This window comes from Eubalaena glacialis, chromosome 11 (assembly GCF_028564815.1).
Source record: "Eubalaena glacialis isolate mEubGla1 chromosome 11, mEubGla1.1.hap2.+ XY, whole genome shotgun sequence".
NCBI classification, from domain to species: Eukaryota; Metazoa; Chordata; class Mammalia; order Artiodactyla; family Balaenidae; genus Eubalaena; species Eubalaena glacialis.
The window spans coordinates 42416386-42426588 of NC_083726.1; the positions used below are offsets into that span (position 1 = coordinate 42416386).

At 39.6% G+C, this 10203-nt stretch overlaps 1 non-coding gene across 1 annotated transcript; it reads right to left on the reverse strand.

The window, feature by feature from the left end:
- Positions 1 to 6734: 6734 nt before the first annotated feature.
- Positions 6735 to 6845, reverse strand: LOC133101806 (U6 spliceosomal RNA). Its single transcript, XR_009702700.1, has one exon. It is a non-coding gene; the product is annotated as a U6 spliceosomal RNA (small nuclear RNA).
- Between the last annotated feature and the right edge of the window lie 3358 nt (positions 6846 to 10203).

Consider the following 10203-nt stretch of genomic DNA (forward strand, 5'->3'; position numbering starts at 1 on the left):
ATAGTTTTGGAAGTCCTAGCCACGGGAATCAGAGAAGAAAAAGAAATAAAAGGAATGCAAATTGGAAAAGAAGAAGTAAAACTGTCACTGTTTGCAGATGACATGATACTATGCATACAGAATCCATAAAATGCCACCAGAAAACTACTAGAGTTAATCAATGAATTTGGTAAAGTTGCAGGATAGAAAATTAATGCACAGAAATCTCTTGCATTCCTATACACTAATGATGAAAAATCTGAAAGAGAAATTATGGAAACACTCCCATTTACCATTGCAACAAAAAGAATAAAATACCTAGGAATAAACTTACCTAGGGAGACAAAAGACCTGTATGCAGAAAACTATAAGACACTGATGAAAGAAATTAAAGATGATACCAACAGATGGAGAGACATACCACATTGTTGGATTGGAAGAATCAACATTGTGAAAATGACTATACTACCCAAAGCAATCTACAGATTCAATGCAATCCCTATCAAATTACCAATGGCATTTTTTTATGGAAGTAGAACAAATCATCTTAAAATTTGTATGGAGACACAAAAAACCCCGAATAGTCAAAGCAGTCTTGAGGAAAAAAAACGGAGCTGGAGGAATCAGACTCCCTGACTTCAGACTATACTACAAAGCTACAGTAATCAAGACAATATGGTACTGGCACAAAAACAGAAACATAGATCAATGGAACAAGATAGAAAGCCCAGAGATAAACCCACGCACCTATGGTCAACTAATCTATGACAAAGGAGGCAAAGATATACAATGGAGAAAAGACAGTCTCTTCAATAAGTGGTGCTGGGAAAACTGGACAGCTACATCTAAAAGAATGAAATTAGAACACTCCCTAACACCATACACAAAAATAAACTCAAAATGGATTTGAGACCTAAATGTAAGACTGGACACTATAAAACTCTTAGAGGAAAACATAGGAAGAACACTCTTTGACATAAATCACAGCAAGATCTTTTTTGATCCACCTCCTAGAGTAATGGAAATAAAAACAAAAATAAACAAATAGGACCTAATGAAACTTCAAAGCTTTTGCACAGCAAAGGAAACCATAAACAAGACGAAAAGACAACCCTCTGAATGGAGAAAATATTTGCAAATGAATCAATGGACAAAGGATTAATCTCCAAAATATATAAACAGCTCATGCAGCTCAATATTAAAGAAACAAACAACCCAATCCAAAAACGGGCAGAAGACCTAAATAGACATTTCTCCAAAGAAGACATACAGATGGCCAAGAAGCACATGAAAAGCTGCTCAACATCACTAATTATTAGAGAAATGCAAATCAAAACTATAATGAGGTATCACCTCACATCAGTCAGAATGGGAATCATCAGAAAATCTACAAACAACAAATGCTGGAGAGGGTGTGGAGAAAAGGGAACCCTCTTGCACTGTTGGTGGGAATGTAAATTGATACAACCACTATGGAGAACAGAATGGAGGTTCCTTAAAAAACTAAAAATAGAATTACCATATGATCCAGCAATCCCAGTACTGGGCATATACCCAGAGAAAACCGTAATTCAAAAAGACACATGCACCCCAATGTTCATTGCAGCACTATTTACAATAGCCAGGTCATGGAAGCAACCTAAATGCCCATCGACAGACGAATGGATAAAGAAGTTGTGGTACATATATACAATGGAATATTACTCAGCCATAAAAAGGAACGAAATTGAGTCATTTGTTGAGACGTGGATGAATCTAGAGACTGTCATACAGAGTGAGGTAAGTCAGAAAGAGAAAAACAAATATCATATATTAACTCATGTATGTGGAACCTAGAAAAATGGTACAGATGAACCGGTTTGCAGGGCAGAAGTTGAGATACAGATGTAGAGAACAAACTTATGGACACCAAGGGGGAAAAACCGTGGTGGGGTGGGGGTGGGGGTGCATTGAATTGGGCAATTGGGATTGACGTGTATACACTGATGTATATAAAATTGATGACTAATAAGAACCTGCAGTATAAAAAAACAAACAAACAAAAAAAAAAACAACTGATACTAAACTTTCTTTGGGTTATTTGTATGGAAATATGTTAATATAAATGTTTCAGACATCACATGAAATTTCTAAAAATCTTATATGTTCTGGTATAATTTTATAAGTCATAATTCTAGTTATTACTTTAAAATGTATATCTCAGAAATAACTAAATTTCCTTGTCAATTGCATTATTATGAACTTTCATCAAATCTTTAACCGTGGTCATTTTTAAGTCTTTTGTCATTTACAGACAGTTCTGGGTGTACTCTGATGCTTTTGCAAAAATGTTCCTATAAAAGGGTTTCATCTTCAAGGAATTCATGGAAAAGACTCTGACAAGTACAGGTTTCTGGTAACTGACTATACTGCTGAACTGAATGAATAAGCATTTTCAGAACTCTAATGGAAAACTGATGAATTCATAAAAGTGCTAACAAAAGATCAAGATGAAAAAAAAATTAATTACATGGGACTGAGTGAACTGATGAGGATTATAATTTTTGTGACTTTCTGTTTGAATAAAAAAAAAAAATCCCACAAGGACTCAGAGGCAAAAAATATACAAATCAATTTTCACTGCAAAGTAAAGGAGCTGTTACAGTGGAGGATTACTGGACTGAATGCCAATATTATGACATAGTAAGAGTGTGTTTCGTGTTTGGTAATTGCCATCATTGTTGCTTTTGTTGTGGTCATCCATTTACAATGCTTGGTGTCAGTTTATTTATCTCTTGTAAAAATAAAATACAATGTGTGTGTGTGTGTGTGTGTGCGTGAAAAAAAAAAAAAAAGAGACCACAACATTATTTCAATTATCCACTGCTACATAACACACCACCTCCAAACTTTAGGAGCTTAAAAGAGCAACCACCATTATCTTTCACGATTCTGTGTGCTGACCAGGCAGTTCCGCCGCTGTGGGGGGCACTGGGTCAGCAGGAAGGTCTACAGTGGCCTTGCTCACATGGCAGGGAGTTGCTGCTGGCTGCTTGCTGGGAGCTCAGATAGGGGTGTTGGCCAGAGGCCTTGATTCTTCTCTATGGAGGCCTCTCTACGTGGTTGCTTAGACTTCTTCACAGTATAGAAATTGTGTTTCAGGAAAGGGAATTCAAAGAGCGAGCATTCCAAGAATATAAACCCACCATGCAACACTTTGGGGGTAGGTAGTATAATGCCCCCTACAAAGATACCCATGCTCTAATCCTCAAAACCTGTGAATATGTTATCTTACATGGCAAAAGAGACTGTGCAGATGTGATTAAGTTAAGGTGAGATGGAAGATTAGCCTGGGTTATCCAAATGGCCCTAATGTAATCACAAGAGTCCTTATAAGAAGGAGGCAAGAGTAAGGGAAATTTGATAATGTTATACTGATGGCTTTGAAAATGGAGGAAGGCGCCACAAGCCAAGGAATGCAGGGAGCCTCTAGTGCTGGACAAGGCAAGGAAATAGATTCTCCCCTAGAGCCTCCAGAAGGAATGTGGTCCTGCTGACACCTTGATTTTTGGCCCAGTGAGACTTCTGACCTACAAAATTATAAGATAATAAGTCTGTTTTAAGCCAGTAAATTTGTGTAATTTGTTAAAAAATCTATAGGAAACAAATACATTTGCCAAGCCTCTGCTATTATTCCCTTTGTTAATATCCCGTGGCTAAAGCCCAGAGTCACTGGACTAAATTCATGGAGGCATGATTCACTGTAACGGTCCACTACGAAAGTAACAATCCAACACAAGTACCGTTGCCTTCCAAATATTTTCTTTTTTTTTTTTCCTCTTGCTTTACTGTTTTAAATTTTAAACACAGATAAAACTCCAAGTCATCACATAAAATGACACAGTCGAAGTCATTCAATCACTATGCTTTCATTGTTTATTTTGAATCCTCTATTTAAAGGCAAGAATATGTCATACCACAGGGACTGCAGATATAATAGCGTCCTAAGTGAACTGGTATGATTCTTTCTTTTTTTTTTTTTTTAACTGGTATGATTCTGAACCCTCATGAACTTGTTCTTGAAATGAATGTGTATAGATGGGTCCACAGATGCCTGAGACCAACTGTACAACTGGGAGTCAATGTCCCATTCTGCAAGTCAAGGTCCATATAGGATACAAAATTTACTAAGTGATAATTAACAAAAAGGTGCTAATTTCCAAATATTTTCTGATTTAGTTTTCTGTTGCTACTGTAACAAAGTACCACAAACTTGGTGACTTAGCGCAACACAACTTTATTATCTCAGTTTCTGTAGGGCGTAAGTCTCACATGGGGTTTGCCAAGCTAAAATCAAGGTGTTGGCAGGGCTGCACTCCTTACCTAGAGGTCTGGGGAAGAATCCAGTTCCGAGCTCATTCTTGCTGTTGGCCGGGTTCAGTTCCTTGGGGTTGTAAGACTAAGGTCCCCATTTCCCTATAGGCTGTCAACCAGGGGTGGTCCTTAGCTCTGAAAGCTTCTCTTCAGTCCTCACATGTGACCCCTTAGATCTCAGAATGACTGACAGTGCATAGAATCCTTCTCACACTTGGCATTCTCTGGCTTTTCCTTCTGCTGCATCTTCCTCTAGCTGGAGAAAGTTCTCTGCTTTTAAGGGATCACGTGATTAGACTGGGCCCACCCATGATCATCTCCCTATCTTAATATCTATAACCTGAATTACATCTGCAAAGCTCTTTTTGCCATGTAACATAACATATTCACAGGTTCCAGAGATTAGTGCACAGACGTCTTCAAGGTCATTATTCTGCCTACCACAGTTCTCAGCAACCAGAATCTTCATGGCAAAGAGAGGTTAGAAATTCAGCACTGATCTGCTCTGTGCTGTCTAGGAATAAGCCCTCAAAGGCACAATTAGCACAGACAAACTCATCATTCTGTTCGCTGGCTCCGACAGCATCTCCAGGAGACAATTTATGTGAGATGTTACTCCTCCAAAATTAGTCACAGTTGGGTATTTCATAACCAGCTCTGCTCCATCGTTAAAGGCCAAGGCTTCTCAGAAGAGCGACAATCCTAGTTTTTGCAATAACCTCATAAACTGTCCTCCATGACAACTCAAAAATCAACTGATTAAAAATGATCTCACGACATCATACAGTGGACTATGTACCGATGGTTGCATCTTCACACCCCTCTTTACTCTCCAAGGATTTTGGACCTTTTGTTCAGTATTCTGAATCTACTAATGGCTTCTTTATTGATAAAAGCAATGTAGGGGGCTTCCCTGGTGGCACAGTGGTTGAGAATCTGCCTGCCAATGCAGGGGACAAGGGTTTGAGCCCTGGTCTGGGAAGATCCCACATGCCGCGGAGCAACTAGGCCCGTGAGCCACAACTACTGAGCCTGCGCGTCTGGAGCCTGTGCTCCGCAACGAGAAGCCGCGAGAGTGAGAGGCCCGCGCACTGAGATGAAGAGTGGCCCCTGCTTGCCGCAACTGGAGAAAGCCCTTGCACAGAAACGAAGACCGAACACAGCCAAAAATAAATAAATAAAAAATTTAAAAAAAAAGCAATGTAATTAGAGCATCTGGGGTGAATGTGGTTATCCTATGTTATAAACATCAGAAATGCCTCTTACTTATAGATACATAGATACATAGAATGTCTCTTACATACAAAGAGGGATCGGTAGGTAGAGGCAATAACTACACTTTCAAAAATCCAAACGCCTACTGATTCATCTCAAAATATTAATTTTTAAAATATTGTATTGGATATTTAAGGACAATCTTGAAAAACAAAGCCATAACAATTAAGCTAAGGAAGGTTGAGATAGCCCAAGTTAGTGAGGAGAGTTTTAGCCTAACATTTTTATTAATTGTTATTCAACTAGAAGAGAAATATATGACTGAGCTGGTGGAAGGAAAGGACACTTTACACTCACTTTTTATCCATGATGCAAAGTTAAATTCTGTTCCTCCAGGGAAAACTTCAGGGTGCTGTCCCTGCCACCACCAGTGATAGAGACGGCTTGGGAAACATTAGAACCACCTAGGAAGAAGTAAGTTTAGAAGTTTTTAGTCTAACTTTATACAGTGAGGTGGGAGGGAGCCTCCTTCTGGTCAACTAAATAGAAGAGAATTTTGTTTTGCTCAGAAAGTTCTTTGCCTATTTTACAGCTGAAATTGCAACCAGCTTCTCTTACTGAAAAAGTTTCTGCCGTATTAATACAAGAAAAGCAAAGAAAATGATCACTCTGCACTACCTCAGCAGAAATGTGCCCAAACATACATGCACTTCAAAGTAAAGGAAGTTCTGCACTATTTCAATTACTAGATAATCATTTTACACAACAGTCAAAGTCCAAAGAAAACACAGCCTACACATATGTTCTCAAATTATGAGTAGATTTAGGACAAATCTTATAAGCTAAATAACTTGAAAGTGAATTTTTTTTTCCCCCACTAGCTATCTATTCTACATTTGGTAGTGTACATATGTCCATGCCACTCTCTCACTTCGTCCCAGCTTACCCTTCCCCCTTCCCGTGCCCTCAAGTCCATTCTCTACGTCTGCATCTTTATTCCTGTCCTGCCCTTAGGTTCTTTGGAATCTTTTTTTTTTTTTTTAGATTCCATATATATGTGTTAGCATATGGTATTTGTTTTTCTCTTTCTTTCTGACTTGAAAGTGAATTTTTTAAATGACCTTTTCTTTTATTAAAATATTCATTAATTTAATGTAGCCTAGATGTAGACTTCTAATATATTTTTTAAAAATATGGACTGCTTCACAAGTTTGCATGTCATCCTTGCACAAGGGCCATGTTAATCTTCAGTGTAAAATATATTCCAATCTCAGTATATGTGCTGCCAGAGCGAGCACTAGACTTCTAATATTTATTATAATAAATGTTCTGTAGGAGCATAAATCCCGATTCATATATTTTAATTTACAAATATATCAATTTGATTGATGGAGTCATTTTTCTGTCCAATCACATTAAATTACATCCATAGCCAAATCTCTGAAGTAAATTATGAACTCATTCAGGAAACAGCCTGCCAAGAGAGTATTTAGCACACAGTAGGCAGTCGAAAAATACTGAAAATAATAAACATATATTCTATCAAGGTGTACATAGTATAGATTTTCAACCACATGTAAACTCTCCAATTGAAATGTTAACAAGTCATTAGTCCCTCATCCAACACACCTGAGAGTTGCTTCCCCTTCCATTAATTGAAATGCATTCTGGAGACAGACATTAACTAATAATAATCTAGCTTACTATGAAAGTAAAGCAATGCTACCACCAATGTACTCTGAGACCATATAATAATGATTTTAGAGTCACTGCATTCCTTGTTCCCTCAGTTTATGCTGATATTGAATTGCCTGTCGTAACGTAGAAATAATCACTTGTCAAGAATAATCAGGGAGGGTGAGGTTCAGATGAGTCCTTTCCCATAATCTGGGAAGGCCTCCTAAATTCTCATTCATGGATATTGAATGGGGGGGGGTCCCTTACTAGATACTGTGCTAGGCATTGGGCATACAGAAGTGAAGAGATGTGGTTCCTGTCCTCAAGAAGCTTATAATCTAGTAGACAGAAGTTTAAACTCATACGTGCAACAAAGTATTATACGAAGTGCCGAGGGAGAAAGAATGAAAACACAAATGAGGGAGTTGTCAGTTCAGAGTTAGGTCTATGGGAGAAAACCTGGAAAAAGTGCTCCCATCATACCTGAGCACATTAGTTCCCTGTTGTAAAAGGCATCTGAATGTCTCCACCTTCCTGTGAGAGTTGTAGGAAATGTTAAAGAAAACTAAATGCAGGAAAAGAAGGCCTGAGACAACTTGAGAAGGACTCAAGATCAAAGCATGGTTTGCCACAGGACATATATTAACCAACACGCATAAATTTTCAAAAGCCAAAAGCAAATAGAAGAATCTAAGTTCCTATGGGGTGCTGCACGTGGGCACCGCTATGCACACGTGATATCCTGCCTTATACTGTAGATGTATTTTCACTTTGGTTTTCATTCACCAGCCTTGGAAATAATCAAGGGTTGGGAGGCTGACTCACCAGGGCCAAAGCCTCCCCCATTTTCCCCAGCCAGTATTCTAAAAAGATTTGCATGCCCTATAGAAAAAGGATTCCTGGACATATGTTTCAAAGTCCCAAATTATCTGAGTTCAAGGGCCCGGTGAGCTCCCTGTCCCACTCCCACCTCCCAGAAGGCTACCCCCAGCCAGCTCTGACCACTAGTATGTGGACATGTCATCCCCAGCAAGGATTATGTCTCATACTTCTTTCTTGGTATCCTCCTTAGCTCCTGCCACAGTGTCCTGCAAGTAGCTCATTAGATGATTGATAATAATGATGATAACAAACACAGAAACTCTCCAAAGATGACCAGAATGGTAAAATCACAAGATTTTTCCATGTGTTAGAAGTTCTGTGAAAAGTGTGGTTGGTGGACAGGATAGCCTATCAAATACGTTCTATTTATCTTCTATTCCCATTCTCTCTTCCCGACAGTATCGCAGATGATAGCGGGTAGGCTGACATATGTGTTCTTTATTTACGCTGCCCATGAAGAAACACGGAGGCTCCTTTTGGTACCAAATAAGGCATTTTACCTGCTTAACATAAGTCACCATATGGAGCAGGTTCCACCTGAGGCCTGCCTGGGTGAAGTCCAAGTCATCGTGAGACCTTATGTCCATCTTATCTAGGGTTCTGATTTACCAAGGAATGTCCCAAGGAGCTGCCACAGATGCCAGACCTGTGTTAGTAGAACGAGACACAAGAGCCCCAACCTGTGCCCAGTAATCAGAGGGAAGACTTTGATCTCCCTGGGCAGCCACACTTCTGTTGCTCGCATCCCCTTCTGGACCCATAAAGCTCCTATTTGTTGCAAGAGCATTTATTTGGAAAATTAAGGGACAAAGGGCTTGTTTGCTTTAATAAAAGCTAAGAACAAGCTCACTAACTGATGGGAAGTTTTATTTGACTCCTGGGTCAGTGGTTTAATTTTACATACGTTCTCATAAATGTAACCGCAGTGTTTTGTGCAAGGATCATCTTGTAAACTAAATGTGCTGGCAGAGGAAAATCCATTTGTGGCACCCAAGACATTAGGGGAATTGGCAGCCATGGAAAACACCTGAAAAGCTTTCCTCCCCAGCTTCACAGATATCCACCAGAAAAGGAATGCTCTTGCTCCAACACTCTCCTTGCAAGTGGTGAGCTCTTCTGCCAACTGACCACCTCCTGCGTAAATTTTAATATCAGCAAGGAGAAGCTGGAAGTAACACCAGCACTTATCTCAGTGCTGTTGTTTTGAAGAAAAATATTATATGACTTAGTAATCAGTCTCTCATGTCTCTAACGCATTCCTAAACAATGGCAAATGAAGGTAAAACAAATTAAATGGAGAAATTCTCAGGTGTGTGCGTGTGCGTGTGTGTGCACGCACATGAGCACATGCGTGGGTTCACATGCTTTGTTTTCAAGTAGCCAAGACTTACATATTAAAATATACCTATGGGGGACTTCCCTGGTGGCACAGTGGTTAAGAATCCGCCTGCCAATGCAGGGGACACGGGTTCGATCCCTGGTTCGGGAAGATCCCACATGCCGCGGAGCAACTAAGCCCGTGTGCCACAACTACTGAGCCTGCGATCTAGAGCCCGCGAGTCACAACTACTGAGCCCGCGTGCCACAACTACTGAAGCTCGCGCACCTAGAGCCCATGCTCCTCAACAAGAGAAGCCACCACAATGAGAAGCCCACGCACTCCAACGAAGAGTAGTCCCCGCTCGCCACAACTAGAGAAAGCCCAAGCACAGCAATGAAGACCCAACGCAGCCCAATAAATAAATAAATTAATTAATTAAAAAATAATAATAATAAAATATACTTATGGGAACTTTAGAGCCTTGTATGTTTGCCTCAACCTTACCAGGGACAGAAAATCCATCAGTGCAGAAAATCCCCATCTGAAGCTGCTGCTATTAAATGTTGGTGGTGTCATGAAATTGACTCAAGACAGCCTCTTCATTTTTTGTAAGCAATCCTGACACTGGGGTTCCCTAATGTGGTGATCAAAGGGTTACAATAAGACTCAATGGCTGAAGCTACCATTCGTGATTAGGACCTACCAGATGACACTGTAATAGGTATATTATCTTTAACCCCTTTCCCATACTGCTGAAATCTTACAGGACATAAATT